The 17,500-nt window shown below is 45.7% G+C and overlaps 1 pseudogene; it reads right to left on the reverse strand.

Moving 5' to 3' along the window:
- Positions 1-17,500, reverse strand: part of LOC143038065 (uncharacterized) — a 725,317-nt pseudogene that overhangs the window by 502,931 nt on the left and 204,886 nt on the right.

Raw genomic sequence — 17,500 nt, forward strand, 5'->3', positions numbered from 1 at the left:
AAGACGTATTTATTTTGCAAAAAATTCAATCACGTCAATACGTCACCTCAGAAGCCTAAACATTTCTTTCCAATTTTTACATTTTTTTCATCAACATTCCCATCCCAGGCAGAATATATAAAAAAAGCTGGCCTTTGCATTTGTCTCGTATTTCAATTAAAATTAAAATTAAATAAAAATTCACATTTTTTCCACCATTTCTGGTCTATTCATATCAACCTCTCTTTTCCATCAAATCAACTCCCTTCAAATCCCCTTTCAGCATCAAAAGCGACGCGTCTCGTCCTGGATTTTATTCACGTGCATGTTTCCCTATCAAAGATTCCATACTGCCAACGCCAGTCTATGCTATCTTTAGTTTAAAGGACGCTTAAGGGTTCTCGCTCACTCCTTTAGCCTCTTTGCTACTTCCTCCTCCTCTCCTCCTCCTCCTCCTCCTCCTCTCCTCCTCCGCATCCTCCTCCTCCTCCTCCGCATCCTTGTCCTCTTTTCTCAACAATGTCTTCTGGTTAGGAAGGGGAAGAGGGGAAGGAAAGGGGGAAGGGAAGGGGGAAGGGAAGGGGGAAGGAAAGGGAGGAAGGAAAGGGGGGAAGGGAAGGGGGAAGGGAAGGGGGGAAGGGGGGAAGGGGGAAGGGGGAAGGAGGAAGGGGGAAGGAGGAAGGGGGAAAGGGGTAAGAAAGGAAGGCCAATCCATCGCGACTCGATCACAACCACGTCCCGTTCGTTTCCAATCTTTTCGTTTGAGAGGCCGAACCGAGGAGGAGGAGGAGGGGGGGGGGTCGAATGGAGAGATATCGGTGGAGAGAAAGAGGAGAGAGGCTAAAAAGAGAAGAGAGGGAAACAGAAGAGACGAGAGGCTGGAGAGAGAAGAAGGAAAGAGAGGAGAAGAGAGGCCGGGAAGAGTTTTTTGGGGAGAAGAGAAGTGAGGCTGGGAAAAAAAGAGAGGCTGGGAAGAGAAGAGAAAATGTGAAGAGAGGAGATGCTGGGAAGAGAAGAGAGGATGGAAGAGAAGATGGGAAGAGAATACAGGCCAAGAGGAGAAGTGATGTTGGGAAGAGAAATGAAGAGAGGATAGAATGAGAAGAGAAAAAGGGAAGAGAAGAGAGGCTGAGAAAAGAAGAGAAGAAAAGAAGAGAGGCTGGTAAAAGGAGAGAGGCTAGTAAGAAAAGAGAAGCTGAGAAATGAAGGGAAGAGAGGAGAAGAGAGCCTGGTAAGAGAAGAGAGGCTGGGAAGAGAAGAGAGGCTGGGAAGAGAGGAAAAAGAGGAAGAAAAGTAGGGGGGATGAAAGAGGGAGAAAGAAGAGGAAAGAAAGAGGAAGTGGAAGACAGGCAGCCAAAGAAAGGAGACGTAAAGGAGAGAAGGAGTGGAAAGGGGGGAGGAGACAAAAAGGGGAAGAAAGAGTAGGAAAGGGAAGACGTACGAGGAGGAGACAAAGCATGACAAGGAGATAATGGGGGAGAAGGAGACAATGAGGGAGAAGGAGACGATCGGGGAGGAGACGATCGGGGAGAAAGAGACAATGGAGGAGGAGACGAAGGAGACGAAGGGGGAAAAAGTGTAGATGGGGCAAAGGAGAAACGGAAGGAAGTGAGAGAAGAAAGGGGAGATGAATAAAAAGAAGGAGGAGAAGAGGAAGAAAGACGAAGAAGAAGGAGACAAAGAGGGAGAAAGTGTAGATGGGGAGAAGGAGAAACGGAAGGAGAGGAAGTGAGAGAAGAAGGGGGAGATGAATGAGAAGAGGGAAAAGAAGAGAAAGAAAGAGACGAAGAAGACGTAGACGAAGGGGAGAAGAAGACGAAGGGGAAGGAGAGAAAGGAGAGGAAAGAAGAGGAAGGGGAAGAAGGAAACGAAGAGGAAGAAGGAGGGGAGGGAAGGAGGGGAAGAAGGAGAAGAAGGAGGGGAAGAAGAGAAGAAACGAGCGAGGCAAAACGAAAGGCAGAAACGCCGGAGGAACGTGGGGGGGGGGGACAGCTCTACCTGAGGAGAGAAAGTTCTCACATGAAGAGAGCAAAAGGGGACGGGGGGGGGCAGCTACAGTGAAAAAAGAGGGGCTCCACGTGCCAAAAGAGAAAGGGGAGAGAGACAAATGTGAAAGAGAGCCGGGGGTGAATGGTGAAAAGAGGATAGGAGGAGAGGAATAACAAGGGGAGGACAGATTGGAAGAAAAGACAGAGAAAGACTGGGCGAGACTGAAAAGGGAAGAGGGGTCGGAGCAAATGAGTAGTCTGAAAGGAAAACTGGGTAATGAGTACAAATGGGGACACGAGGCAAAATGACAAAAGGGAAACACTGAAGGAGAGACTTTGGGAGAAGAGAACGTAACAGGAGAAAGAGGAAGGAAGAAGCTGAGGAGGACGGGGTATGGAAAGGGGAGGGCATGCGGAGGGGAGGGGAGGAAATGTGGAGGGGAGGGTCATAGAGATAGAAAGGCATAGAGAGGGGAGGGCATGCGAAGGGGGAGGGGAGGGGAGGACATGGGGAGGGGAGGAGTGAGAGAGGGGAGGAGTGGGGGAGAGGAGTGGGGGAGGAGTGGGGGAGGGGAGTGGGGAAGGGGAGGAGTGGGGGAAGGGGAGGAGTGGGGGAGGGGAGGAGTGGGGAGGGGAGGAGTAGGGAATGGGGAGTAGTGGGGGGAGGGGAGGAGTGGGGAGAGGGGAGGAGTGGGGGTGGGGAGGAGTGGGGAGAGGGGAGAGGGGAGGAGTGGGGGAGGGGAGGAGTGGGGGAGGGGAGGAGTAGGGGTGGGGAGGAGTGGGGGTGGGGAGGAGTGGGGGTGGGGAGGAGTGGGGGTGGGGAGGAGTGAGGGAGGGGAGGAGTGGGTGAGGGGAGGAGTAGGGGTGGGGAGGAGTGGGGGGAGGGGAGGAGTAGGGGAGGGGAGGAGTGGGGGAGGGGAGGGCACGGGTAAGGAAGGGCATGTCATGCTGAAGTGAAGTCAATGCAAAGAAATAGTGTTAAGATACGACACATGCCATAGAAAAGACGAGTGAGGGAGGGCGGGAGATGAAGCACATATCATATGAACAAGTCAGCAAAATTTAATGAAGAAGAGAGGGGCAAAAAACGTGATGGAAAGAGAGGAGATGAGAAGGGAGAAGGGAAGGAGGGAAAGGGGAGAACAAACACATGGAGATATGTGACCAGGTATGAAAAAATAGGACAGGGAGAAAATATGGAAGATGGTAAATAAAGGAAATGCAAAATGGAACAAACGCCGGAATGCATGTAAAGGCAAGAGGAATGTAGAGGAAGGAAATTGCAAGAAAAGGCAAATATACCAAGAAAGGGAAGTATGTAAGGAATGGATGGATGGATATATATATATATATATATATATATATATATATATATATATATATATATATATATGTGTGTGTGTGTGTGTGTGTGTGTGTGTGTGTGTGTGTGTGTGTGTGTGTGTGTGTGTGTGTGTGTGTGTGTGTATGTGTGTGTGTGTGTATAAATATATATATATATATATATATATATATATATATATATATATATTCCTCTTCTAGCGGCCATTACAACACCGTTTGCGTGCAATGGCGTTACATACCATCACTCCAATGTGTCACGCTGCTGTACACTGTCACAGAAACGTCAGGAAACAAAGTACTCTAGCATTCCAGGGCCTGTGTTCCATACCTACAAAGAGAAAGAAAAAAATATTACACTTTTGTACAAAGAAGATCAACTAACATGTAGACAACGAAAAGATAAAAATATATTGGGAAAATTGTGTACAAAGATAAAAATGTGGATAAATTTGTGCTACAAAGATAAATATCAAATCTATATACTAAGAAAAAGAATATATTGACAAACCTGAGACAAAGATAAAGAAATATTGACAATCTCGCATTTCAAAGACGAATATTTACAGACTCGCGCACCGAGAGAAAAAAAAATATTGACAAACCTGTGTACACAGAGAAAGAAATATTGACCAACTTCGATACAATTGCACACAGAAATACTGCGAAACCGTTTTTTCAAGCGATCATTCTTGATAAAAGTCGGCTTGCCGTCCACGTGCCGACCAGCAGTCAATATTTACATACACATGGTGTTCACTCCCTCCCCACAAGAAAAAAAAAAAAAATCAAGAGATCCATTTACGTAAACACAGGACTACAAGTAAAAAGGAAATAATATACATCAAAAGAAAGATGGTTATATTGATGTGAATCAGGTCTTCACCATCCCGCCAAGTCGTCAAACCAACGTCAATCCAAAGCCCTCACATTGCATGATTCACCATGGTCTTTGGATCACGTGTTGCACTCGTGATCGACAACTATTTCCCTCCCGGAAGAGAGGTCAGAGCTCATATATGACCGATCTATGAGTAATGCTGTGACCTTACACGCACATACACACCCAACTCCCCGCCCACGAGAGTTGCAGTAACGACTCGCAGCGCAGTGATACTGAAATTATTTCAGCCCTAGGCGGGATTCGAACCCTGACCGCCGTAGTGGCGGCCGGGAACTCTACCAACTGCGCCATCGAGTGTGTTGGTGGAGGATTGCATATGCCCGGGGGCCGCCATTCAAGCCAGGACTTGCCGCCCACAATGTTGACAAAATAATGATAAAAAAAAGAGGTAAAAAAAAAAAAACTGAATATTTTACCGTAACCGATGATTTTTGCGTTAGAAGCAACAAAATATGAAATATTTTCCCTTCCTATAAAATACAATAATACACAAATACCAACAAGAAAAAATACAAATCAAATAAAAAATAGTATTCATAATCATAACAAATGAATAAATGTATAAATAAAATAGATAAACAAATAGAAAAATACATTAAATAAATAAATAAATAAAAAAGTATGCCTCCGTATACCAATTCATTCCCAATTTAACCTCTACTTAACCCAATTTATCTAGCTTTTTCTGGTTCAATCCAGACTATTTTTCTTAACTCTGGACCCTTTTGGGCTTGGAAGGGAACTTGGGGGGGGCAATGCACCCAAAAGTCTCGGACGTCTGCAAGAGATAAGCAACAATAGCTTTGATGCCAAGTTCATGATAGCGATAATCAGATTAAACTTACAATGAACTCCTGGACTTAAGTGGAAAAACAGGATACATTCCAGTTATCATCCAGACCGGACGCTGAATGAACGAATGAACGGATGAACGAATAGAACAAACAAGAACACAAATGAAATGGAGAATGAACGAGTAAATGAATGAGCGAACGAGTGAATAAATCTGAATGAATGAGCTAGTGAGTGAATTAGTGAATGTATGGATGAACGATCCAATTCGGTACGATGACGCATACATAGGCATTATGAGGCGCAAGTGTGTACACGTGGATGCCGACGTCGGCGTCGTGATTATATATATACATATATATATATATATATATATATATATATATATATATATATATATATATATATATATATATATATGCGTAAGTAACCACTACGAAAAGTAAACTAACGAAGCAGAGCGCTTTCGTATTATTACATCTTCAGTGCAGATACAAATATGTAATTATACGTAAGCACTCTGCTTCGTTAGTTTACTTTTCCTAGTGGTTACTTACGCATTTGTGAACACACGCTCCTAGTGTTTTTATTGCATATATATATATATATATATATATTAAATATATTTACATATATATATATATATATGTAATATATATTATATATATATATGTATATATATATATATATTGTAGATGTACATAAGTTATTCTATGAACTGGTTTGATCACGCTTTCTGTGTTTATTATTACTTAGAATAAAAGAGAACGAGTACTACACCAGCGAGTTTATATTTTATAATGCGAATACTGTGATACAAATTACATATGGCAGCTGATGCTGCGCGCGAAAATATTAATCGTACTGAAGTGATATTACAATGCGAGTGATAGAGGTTTCACGCCTCGAATGACTAGAGTAATGTATCACTTACTAGAACTAGGTAGGTACTTGTGTCATTAAGCGTTTCTTTATCTATTTATTCTTTTTATTTTCTCTAGATATTCAAAATATCACAAATGTAATACTTTATGTTGTTACGTGGAAGAAATATTATTCAATTAATTTCTGTCTATCCCTCTTCTATCAACGTCTGTCTGTCTGCTCTCTCTTTCTCTCTCTCTCTCTCTCTCTCTCTCTTTCCCAAGAGGGGGCGTCCATTTGGTATGCAAATACCTTTTGGCAGAAATAAACCAGTCGCCTCGATTGTTTTTTATTTATTTTTTTTTCTATATTTTTCTTCATCCCACGGGATGCCTCTGGGATCTTCCCCCGCAGAGATACATTTCCTATGTCCAAAATTCGATTCTAAATCGTGTGGGTCTTTTTTTTTATACTTTCAACTTTCTTTTTCTCTTCGTCCTTTTCTGATAGGTGATTTTCGAGTGTTTTTTTTTTCACTTCTTATTTTAATCCCTTCACTGGGATTGGGTGAGTGATGGGAAAGGGGGTGGCGTAGAAAGGATAAGGAAAGAGGAAAAGGGAGGAAAGAGGAGGGGAGGGTAAGGCAGGAGAGGAGAGGCGAGGGGAGGAGATGAGAGAAGAGGGTAAGAGAGGAGAGGGGAGGGGAGGGGAGGGGAGGGGATGAGAGGAGAGGCGAAGGGAGGTGAGGAGAGGGGATAAGAGGAGATGGGAGGAGAATGGAGAAAAGGAGAGGAGAGGAAAGGGGAGGAGAGGAGAAGGGAGGGAAAGGTATAGACTATAGAGGATAGAAGAGGGAGGAAGACAGGAGTAGGAGGGGAGGAGACAGAAGAGAGAGGAAAGGAGGAATTGAAGGAGGAAGGGAGGGAGGAGGTAAAGATGAAAGTAAAGGGGAGGGGAATGGAGTAGGGAAGAGAATGAAGAAGGGAGGGGGGTGAAGGTGAGGGTAAGAGGGTGAGGGAGGACAGGAAAGGGAGGTCAAGGGTGGGGAGGAGGGGAAGGGGCAACGACAGAGTTCGATTTTGATACCGACCTCGGGTGCTCCTTCAGGGACCATCAGCCCTTCAACTCGAAGTGACGGACTGCGGACGGTCCCGAGCGAAGCAGAAATCGGGACGTTTTCAACTCGGCGAAGGAGGAGAGGAAGGGTGGGAGGAGAGGAAGTGTTTGACGAGAAGGAGGGAGGGAGGGAAGAAGGAAGGGAGGGAGGAAAGGAGGAAGTGAGGGATGGAAGGAGGGAAGGAGGGAGGGAGGGAGAGAGGTAAGGAGGAGGTAGGGATAAAAAGAGGAAGTGAGGGATGGAAAAAGGGGGAGAGGAAGAGGGGGAGGAGATGAAGAGAGGGAGAGAGGAAAGGGAGAGAGAGAGAGAGAGAGAGAGAGAGAGAGAGAGAGAGAGAGAGAGAGAGAGAGAGAGAGAGAGAGAGAGAGAGAGAGAGAGAGAGAGAGAGAGAGAGAGAGAGAAGAGAGGATGACTGGAATAAGGAGAGGAAGGGGGCGAGGGGGGGAGGGGAGATGGTGAAGGGGAGCAAGGGAGAAGTAAGGAATGTATGACATGGACTAAGGGGATTGGAGGTAGGAGGTGAGGAGGCGGTGAGGGGAAAGGAAATTGAAAGGCAATGTAAACAAGAAAATTGGAGTCCGGGGGGTGGGAGGTGGGGGGGGGGGGGGGCGGGGGGCGGGGGGGATTTCACAGGAAGGAAAACATGCACATATACGTCGAGACTCGAAGCGAAGGTCAAGAAAAATTTGACAAAAAATTTCGATGGATGGCGGTAAGCAAAGGCGAGGGCGACGGGAAAGATAGATAGAAAAGGAGGCAAATAGGAAGAGGGCATGGAAGAAGACGGGGCAGAATGGCACGGAGAAATATACGTGAGGACAGGAGGGGAAAATAGGGAGGGAAGGAGAGAGGCAGGGAGCAAGGAGAGAGGGAGGAGGGAAGGATGGGAAGAAGGAAGTAAGTAAGGAAGGAAGGAAGGGAGAGAGGAAGGGAAGGAGAGAGGAAGGGAGAAAGGAAGGACGCGAAGAAGAGAAGGAGGATGGAAGGGAGAGAGGGAGAAAGGAAGCGAGGAAGGAAGGAAAGGAGGAAGGGAGGGAGGAATGGAAGAAGGGAAACAGGAAGGGAGGGATGAACGAAGGAAGAAGGGAAGGAAGGAAGGAAGATAGGAAGGGAGGAAGATAAGAAAGAAAGAAAGAAGGAAGGAAGGAAGGAAGGAAGGAAGAAAGGAAAGAAAGAAGGAAGGAAGGAAGGAAGGAAGGAAGGAAGGAAGGAAGGAAGGAAGGGAGAGAGGGAGGGGAGGAGGAGGAATAAGGGAATAAGTGAGGGAGGGAGAAAAGGCGAGAGTGAGGCAGAGAAGGAAAGGAGAAACGAAATTTGCACAGAGGTTTGGAGCAGGTGTCGAGGTGGGGGGGAAGAGTGACATGGGGTGGGGGGCATATGGAGAGGGAGGAAGGGCATAGGGGGAGGGGGGAGAGAGGGATGGGGAGGGGGAGACAACAACGACCTCTACCAAGAGGGCGTGGCACTGCACTGGGAACGAGTGCCAGTGGAGGTTGCACCTCGGATGAAGAATTACGTCACGCGTGACGTCGACGTGACGTCATAACCCGGGGCACACGTGATATGTGACATTACTTATTTGGTGTCAGGTATCTATACGCAAGGAAAAACGCTCTGATGGGAAGATAGGGTATGTAACGTGATCCAAAATGTAACGTGTTTCATTACGTAACGGATGAATAACCGAGAGAAAGAACGTAACGGAGATATCATATACCTTGGGGAACTGTGACGGTGACACATTGCAAGACTTCAGGTCAAGACTGCGTGACCCGAAAGACGGACTTGGAGAAAGACTTGAGAAGTTCACACAGGCCTTACAATCCCTACAAAGCAATCACCCCTCAATAAGTGACAACAATCTTCTGAAGTCATAAAAGACTGAGTAAAGGCTATCACACTGGGCTATTTTCCCCCCCAACCTCCAACTAATCGGCGGTACCGATTTGATATGCTGGAGATAATCATTTTCCTCTAGGATATCAGATTCCTTCCTTAAATCTGCGTGATGCAAATCTGTTCCAATGTGCAAACCGAGAACCTAGCGAAGAGGCTGAGAGACCACTGGGAGACCATGGATTTGAGATAAACGATAAGAGAGATAAGGCTCTCCTGCTGTGTGTGTGTGTGTGTGTGTGTGTGTGTGTGTGTGTGTGTGTGTGTGTGTGTGTGTGTGTGTGTGTGTGTGTGCGTGTGTGTGTGATTCACCATGGTCTTGGATCAAGTGTTGGACGCGTGATCGACAGCTATTTCCCTCCCGGAAGAGAGCTCAGAGCTAATATATGACCGATCTATGGGTAAAGCTGTGACCTTACACGCACACACCCCCAACTCCCCGCCCACGAGAGTTGAGTAACGACCCGCAGCGCAGTGATACTGAAATTATTTCAGCCCTGGGCAGGATTCGAACCCGGACCGCCTTAGTGGGAGCCAATAAGTCTACCACTGCGCCACGAGTCGCGCGCGCGCGCGCGTGTGTGTGTGTGTGTGCATGCGCGTGCGCCTGCGTGTTCGCGTGCGTGCCTACATACGTATGGGCAAATGTGTGTGTGCGTCAGTTTGTGCGTGCGCGCGCATCTGTACGTTTCTGTACGTGTGATATATTGTACGTGTGATTCACCATGGTCTTGGACCACGTGTTGGACTCGTGATCGACAGCTATTTCCCTCTCGGAAGAGAGCTCAGAGCTCACATGACCGATCTATGGGTAATGTTGTGACCTTACACGCGCACACACACACAACTCCCCCCCACGAGAGCTGGAGTAACAACCCGAAGCGCAGCGATACTGAAATTATTTCACCCCTGTGCGGGATTTGAACCCGGACCGCCGTAGTGGCAGCCGGGAACTCTACCAACACCGCCACGAGTTGTGTGTGTACATACATGCATATGCATTTACGCACACATATCTGTGCGTGTGTATTGTACGTGTGCATGACATACCTGGGGGGAGGAGAAGGAGAAGGACGAGGAGGAAGAAGAGGAGGAGAAGGAAGAGGAGGAGGAGGAGGGGGGAGGGAATCGCACTTTATAACCCACGACTTCGCGCCAGACAGGCTTTACAGTCCCTTGAAGGCGTGTAGCCTTGGCCCCTCGGGCGAAACAATGACTGGAGAGGGGAAGGAATGAGACAAAATAGGTTGTGATTAAGTCCGTTTTGGCCAAATATAGCTTCTCTGACCTCCACCTCACGTCCGCAGCAAAATAGATTGTTTTCGTTCGGAGATGAACACAGTTGGTGCCAAGATGGCACCAAGATGGCCGAATGGCAACACGGAAGAGGAAGTCAAGAGATAACATGTAGTCGTATTTTGATACGGTTAAGAATAGTTTGTTTGTATTTATGTACTTCTCTACTTGTTCTATTATTATTTGTTAATTTATTTATTCTTTTTTAATAGTTCACTGGTTCTTTTCTTAGGATGAGTGTTTAAGATATGAGTACGGTAAGCCATTCTATTCAGATAAAAATAGGGCATCGCCAATGAGAATATGATTTTTTCTTTTTCCTTCCTTGGGGGGCAAAACAAATTAAGTCATAAAAGAGGAAAAGTTCAAAGCTCGAAAAGTGTGGCGAGTTTGTTTCCTAATTGTAACCTTGAAACTCCTCATGACTCCCCACCACAACCACCACTACAACCACCACCACCAATTCACCATCACCAGCACCACCACTGTCGTCGCTACCACAATCTGTTTCCTTATGTCTCACTTCCCTTCTTACTCCTCTTCCTCTACTTCAATCCCAAACTCTTCCTTTTAGTTCCCTTCCCCAATCCCAAACTTCGTTTCCATTCCGGTCCCTCCTTCCCAATTCTGCTTTTATTCTCGCTTTACTCTCCATCTCTTCCTCACCAAGTCCCTTTTCACTGGATCCCTCTTTCTACACCTTTCCTCAGCCATTCTCGTTCTCTCCTTTTCACTTCCGACTTCGAGATTTCTCTACCTTGTTTGTTTACCTCCCCCCTCTTCAGATAAACTTTCAAGTTCTCTCAGACTCCTCCTCACAATGGTCATTAGTCCTGTACTCTCTTCTGTACCCTCTACTGCCACTTACTAAAGAGTTTAAAAGGGGTTGCCTCCTGTTACCAAGTTCTGTGAAAGAAGGAGGAGGAGGAGGAGGAGGAGGAGGAGGAGGAGGAGGAGGGAGGAGGAGAATGACAAGGTGAAGGTAGAGAGGGAGGAAGAAGTAAAGAAAGAGGAGGAAGAGGAAAACAAAGAAGAGAAAGACTAAAAGGAAGGGGAGGAGGAAGAAGAAAAGAAAGGGGAGGACTTTAAGGAAGAGAAGGAAGAAGAGGAAGAGGAGGAGGAGGAGAAAATAGAGTAAACTGTCGTGGAAATTTTCTCTATAATGTCGTACTTCCTCATGACCATTTACACTACTTTGCAGAGCCAAGGCCATAAAAGTCACCGAAGAAAGGCTAAAAGCAATTCAGCTCATTCCCATTAAACCCGAGATCATCAAAAATGTTTAAGTATCACAGGGGTATGATACGAAGATGACAAGTCAAAAGAAAGGGGTCTTAAAGACACATACCCCCAACCTCTCCCCCACAAAAAAAAACCTCCTTTCCAAGTCGTACAACTGTGAAATTACACCCGAATTATATCAAGATGAAAACATCTCTGAAAAGATTTCGTTATACCATGGGAGGATCTTTCGCCCGCTGCCTCTCACGTAGTTCCTTCCCTTTCTTTTCTCCAACACAGAAACTCACTTCCTGCCTCTCTTCTCGTCTTCCACATGGACAACCTTGGCCCTCCTACCTCCTCCTTCTCCTCCTCCTCTTTGAGTAAGTCCTCCCGGAAACCGCTTGACATACGGAAAATTGTCCAACTTCCCCACTCCAAGCTACTCCTCCAACTTCGAGACCGCGGTACTAGTGGTAACTCTCCATCTGTTCTACTCCTCGAATTACTTCGACCCACAGCCGAGTATCACCTCTTTCCGAGGACCACCTCTTCGTCCTTGTCTGTTCATGAATGCCTTCTTCTGTCCGCTTACCCTCGACCCATTTAGGTCGATCTCGACTTCTTCCCTTTACCAGAAACGAACAATTTTTCATTCTAGTCACCTAAGCCCGAACACTTGAAATATTCATTCTGGTTACCGTAGCAACGCCCCTTCTCCCCATTCCCCCCCCCCAATTTAATGCAAAGGAATTAACACCCCAGTGTTGTATACCCTGTTCCTGCATTGCTTCTGATGCAAATACAGGACAGAAGACAGGGAAGACACTTCATCCATAAGGAACTAAGATGAAAGGGAACCAAGGGTGGTGGATAGGGTAGGAGTGAGTACGTCCCTTGACTGACTACCTCCCTAATAAGGAGTAAGAGGTCCTTGGTACACAAAGAAATAGTGTCCTATAACCAAGTTGTCACCCACGCACTCACATTTGCTCTCTCTCTCTCTCTCTCTCTTTTTTTGGGGGGAGGGGGGGAGGTGCAACTGCCAGATGTACGACACCACTCAAAAGCCATCTCAACGAATCCGAATGACACAAAGCGACAATGGGCGACGGATTATTCGGAAATATCCCATGTGCACCTGCATTTTCAATGTCGACGGATGCCTGGAATCCTATCAGACTCCTCCGCAAAGACATTTTTATCCTGTCGGTTCCCTTGTGCCTCGATTTAGGATGTGACACGTGATCAAAGCTCAATGTATCACGTGACCAACACCCCCTCTCCCCATCCCCGCGTCCTCAGTTCTCTTTTCCTCCTCCTCCTCCTCCTCCTCTTCGCTCCACACCTAGAAAAGTGGAAACTCTGCTCTTCCGTCTGCGACTGGAGGACCGTTGTTTCTGGCGGATAAAGAATGACTCACCACCTGAAGAAAGAAGATGCCGCCACTGCAGCCACCCAGAAGCCACCCTAGAACACTACCTCAAGCATTGCCCCGCAACTGCTTTTCTGAGGAGAGGGCCTCCGACAACATCTGAGGGTCTTGTGCGTCGCCTATGCCGCCACCTTAGCGATTACGAACTGCGTCGGCTGGTGGAGTGTCAGCCCCCCCTTTAAATCTTTTATATTTTTGCACTGTACTCTGTTCATGTCAGGAAGGGTGAATTCACCGAGATGTGCATGCGTATTTCACATAGGCATGCACATCCGGTAAATGTATGGGTGGGCGTGGCCAAACCACGACCACTTATACATTGAATCACCCCTCCCCCTTTTATTTTCTTAAATTTATAACACCATTGCTACCATTCACCTAACATCGAAAACAGTTCACTTGGGAAGGGTGCATTCACTGAGATGTGCATACGTATTTCATATACGTATGCACATCTTGTGAATGTATGAGTGTGTGTGGTTGGGCCCACACACACTCATAAGTCAATCACCCACCAAACGGGCTCAAAATCAAAGCCCGTGGGAGCTTCACTCCCAAATTTCACAAACAACAATCATCCTCCTCCTCCTCCTCCTCCGTCCTCTTTCCTATTTTCCTTTATTTATTTTGTCTTTTTTATTTCCCTTATTTTCTTCTTGCCTCTTCCTGCTTGAATAAAATCACCAAATGTCAACCTGAACAGAATATATCAAATCCAAAATTAATCTAGGTTAGTTAACCCTTTGAAACTAACTAAAACGAGTTTTACATTTAACGATTTTGTTCTGATCATCACCACACGGCTCTATTAAGTTAAGAAAAAACATCTAATCTGAAAAGGGAGATTAAAAAAAGAATAATAATCTTCAAGGACCATTGGGGTGAATTTGGCATTTTCAAAGGAACATTCTAATCCTTACAGGATTACTGATCAATTTCCATCGCAGTTCTCTCTATGGGATCCATCCATTTGATCCGATCATATTGGATTGAGTATGTCGGTCGGACAAACCAAATTCAGTACATCCACAATCCAATCCGGTCGCACCCGATCAGATCTGTCCGGCGGCCTGAAAATCAGATCGCAACGTGGATGGGGTCCCGAACTGACAAATATTCCAAGAATCTTCGTTCTTTAATAAGAGCAACAGCATTAAGGTATTGTATTGCATTGTTTGCTAGTGTAGGAAAAATAGATTAGCCACGCACTCAGAAATACGGGTCCCAGAAGATAACAAACGTGTGAAGAAACGAGTCATATCAGGACTGATGACAGGTCAGACAAATCACTCCATAGAAGGATAAGCCATTGATGAAAAATAATACAGTAGACGCAGAACTCAAATACACAAAATCAGATGTTAGAATAGAATTAAGTTTAAAGTATACCAAAGGCCAGACAAACTAATCAGAAATAAAATATGATAGTTCATATTATGATAAAGACATTGGTGACAAAATAGAATGTACAAAATCAGTTAGGAAGTAGAAAGAATAGAAGAACATATAGAAATTGGCAACTTAACGAGTCTATTTAATCGTAGGTCAGACAGGAGAGAGAAGTCAGAAAGAGAGAGAAAGAGTCAGTCAGTCAGAGAGAGAGGATGTAGACCTAGAGCTTGCAAACTAATTTACGTTATGTTTCGGTGTGGTTACAGATGTGCAAGAACATATATGTGATTACCACAAAGTGTTTGAAAAACTTATGTTGGAAATATATAGAAAAAAAAAAATAAACCAAATGTCTTATTTGCCATCCAGCAAAGGCTGGCGGCACACTAGGCTAGTATGCTACTTCCTTTTGCTCCTTCGTTATAGTAGAAGCATGTTAGGTTAATATTCTAGACTTCCGTAAGAGCATCTCAACAATGTGTCAAACATTCGTATTCTAGGTGTAACTTCTTTTGGTTCGTCATTCAGCTTTTCACTGAATGACGCAGGAGTAAATTGATATTTGAAAAAAAAAAAAATCGTAACTGAAGTTGTTTCTACTCAAACGAGGTGGTCAAATCAAGCAGCAGGCTAGCGAGAAATGCCTATTTTGGACCTCGAGAAGTCCAAACCAGACCAACCACTTCTCTGCCAGCTGACTCGAGACTTTTTTTTTTCAAATAACCTTTGTCGAGGACAAGAACCAAAAATCCTTAACACAGCGAACGAGTTGATCGTAAGGACTTAACGAGAGCTCGTTCCGTCCGCAAACTGGTTTCCCATTTTCTTTAAATAAACCCAAGACTACGTTTTCGTTATCTAGACCAGAGGCGTCCTAATTTTACATTTCCATGAAACTAAGCAACCAATTTCTAGGATCCTATTCCTAGATTCTGATTTTTAGGATCCTCTTCCTAGAATCCCATTCGTAGAATCCTATTCCTAGAATCCTATCCAAAGATTCCTAGTCTAAGTTTTTTATTTCTAAATTCATATTCCTAGATTCTTATTCCTAGAATCGTAGTCCTAGATTCTTCTGCCTAGAATCATATTCCTAGATTCCTAGTCTAAGAAACTCTCCACCTGCAAAAAAAAAAAAAAAATGAATCGTTTCGTATCTTTGATCCAACTGTCACCGTACGGTTTCATTCAGTTAGAGAACACGTTCTATCAACAGCGCATCTTAGGATTTATATGTTTATTCTGGTTTCCGCCAGTCAATTTCTAAAGTTGAGGAACCTTCAGAGACAAACCTAAATGTGTGGGTGAGGGGAAAGGGGGGAAGGGGAAAGGGGGAAGGGGTAAGGGGGAGGAAAGGGGGAAGGGGGAGAGGGATACATCAACTTTCAGAGACAAACCTAAATGTGTAGGTGAGGGGAAAGGGGGGAAGGGGGAGGAAAGTGGGGAAGGGGGAGGAAAGTGGGGAAGGGGGAGGAAAGTGGGGAAGGGGGAGGAAGGTGGGGAAGGGGGGAGAAGGGTGCATCAACCTTCAGAGACAAACCTAAATGTGTGGGTGAGGGGAAAGGGGGGGAAGGGGAAGGAAAGGGGGGAAGGGGGGGGAGAAGGGTGCATCAACCTTCAGAGACAAACCTAAATGTGTGGGTAAGGGGAAAGGAGAGAAGGGGGGAAAGGTGGGAAGCAGGGGAAAGAGGGGAAGGAGGGGAAAGAGGGGAAGGAGGGGGAAGGGGAAGGAGGGGGAAGGGTGCATCAAGGTTCTCCAATTCTGTAAGGCTGCCTTCCATGTTTATCATGTTTCGCCCCTGGGGTGAGGTGAGGTGGGAACCACGCAGGTTATCGTATTTTGTTCGCAGCTCCCCGCAAAGGAAAAGTTTGGTGTGGGCTGATGCTCTAACAGGTAAACTTTGGAGGACCATTTCTCACTGAAATGGTTGGGTTCCACTGTGAGCCGGAAAATTTCGGGGAACCACTGCTCACAAGTAATATAAAAAGATAATTATTGTTATTAGCATTATCATCATCATTATCTTTATATTGTTATTATTATTATTATCACCATAATTATGATTAATTTACTTATTTTTGGAACCAATCCTTGCAGAGGAAAAATTCATGAGCCACTTACTCTGAGGCCATGTCTACGGGATACCCGTCACACACACGCACACACACACACACACACACACACACACACACTCACACTCGATGGCGCAGTGGTAGCGTTCGCAGCCGCCACTACAGCGATCGGGGTTCGAATCCCGCCCAGGGCTGAAATAACTTCATTATCACTACGCTGCGAGTCGTTACTCTAACTCTCGTGGGCGGGGAGTTGGGTGTGTGTGTGTGCGTGTGAAGTCAGAGTATTACCCATAGATCGGTCACATATGAGCTATGAGCTCTCTTCCGGGAGGGAAATAGCTGTAGATCACGAGTCAACACGTGATCCAAGACCATGGTGAATCACATACACACACACACACACACACACACACACACCACAAAAAAAAAGCATGGAACCTACGCCAGGAGGCGCTGAGTAGCTACGGCCGCAGCCATCAGCTTTGCCCTGTTATGCGCTTTAGGTACTGTTGGGGCAGGTAACAGTCCCTGATGGGAGTCTGTGAGGAGTGCGGGATTTGAACCCACAACTAAGGGTATGCGAAACCAGCACGCAAGCTTCTGATAACGCTACCAGCGCACAAAGAAACCAGTGCTCACAAAATAAAACTGTGGGGAAACACTACTCACACACACACACACACACACACACACGCACACACACACACACACACACACACACACACACACACACAAAAAAAAGTCTTGGGAACCCCTTCTCATAGGAGAAAAAGTATGGTAGTGTCCCTCACAGATGGAAAATATAGCTGGGTGGGGGTGGGGTGGGGGGTGGGGGGTAGGTGTAAGAGCACTACTAACATTAGTTGGGAGAAGGGGGAGGAGGGGAGGATACTGTTCACAAAAGAAAATTCGAAGAAATGTTGAAAAGCTACTGCTGCTCTCTATATCCCATGTCTTATTTTGCAATAGGAGACGCGGCTCCATCTTCAGTGTTACTTTATCTCGCATTCTTCTCTGTGTCTTTTTTTGTCTTTTTTGTGTCTTTTTCTGTGTCTTTTTCTGTCTTTTTTGTGCGTCTTCTTGTGTGCCTTTCTTGTGTGTCCTTGTGTGTCTTTCTTGTATCTTTCTTGTGTGTCTCCATCTCTGTGCCTCCATCTCTGTGCCTTCACCTCTGTACTTCACCTGTGCTTTACCTCTGT

Source organism: Oratosquilla oratoria, chromosome 23 (assembly GCF_046742065.1).
Source record: "Oratosquilla oratoria isolate Oo_2021 chromosome 23, ASM4674206v1, whole genome shotgun sequence".
In the NCBI taxonomy this organism is placed as follows: domain Eukaryota; kingdom Metazoa; phylum Arthropoda; class Malacostraca; order Stomatopoda; family Squillidae; genus Oratosquilla; species Oratosquilla oratoria.